This window comes from Penaeus monodon, chromosome 23 (genome assembly GCF_015228065.2).
Source record: "Penaeus monodon isolate SGIC_2016 chromosome 23, NSTDA_Pmon_1, whole genome shotgun sequence".
NCBI lineage: Eukaryota > Metazoa > Arthropoda > Malacostraca > Decapoda > Penaeidae > Penaeus > Penaeus monodon.
The window spans coordinates 38,811,555-38,811,874 of record NC_051408.1 but is presented as its reverse complement, the minus strand read 5'-3'; the positions used below and the strand labels follow the sequence as shown (position 1 = coordinate 38,811,874).

General features: G+C 47.8%; 1 protein-coding gene across 1 annotated transcript in view; it reads left to right on the top strand.

Moving 5' to 3' along the window:
* Positions 1-320, top strand: part of LOC119588243 (fibrillin-3-like) — a gene marked incomplete at its 5' end in the record, with an annotated part of 37,181 nt that overhangs the window by 24,794 nt on the left and 12,067 nt on the right.

The window sequence follows — 320 nt, the reverse complement described above, 5'->3', positions numbered from 1 at the left end:
CTCCTTCTCTCTTTCATATTCGTAGAATATTCAAGCAAGTTGATTAACATATGCTCCCTCTACCTTCCCCAAATATTAACTCGGTTGTTAGCATATTTGTTGCAGATTGTGTTGTAAAAAAAAATATATATATATGATATAACCAATGAAATACGCTTGCATGTGTAGTTTTGAGCCGCAGCCAGACCAACCCATCCGCCCCCACGCCTCCACGCCCACACGCCCCTACGCCCGAGCCAACCAACCTGCCTGGAGGTGTTGTGACCACAGCCTGCCAGTCGCCTCTTCACCGCTCACTGCTGATCGGCCTATTCCCCTGA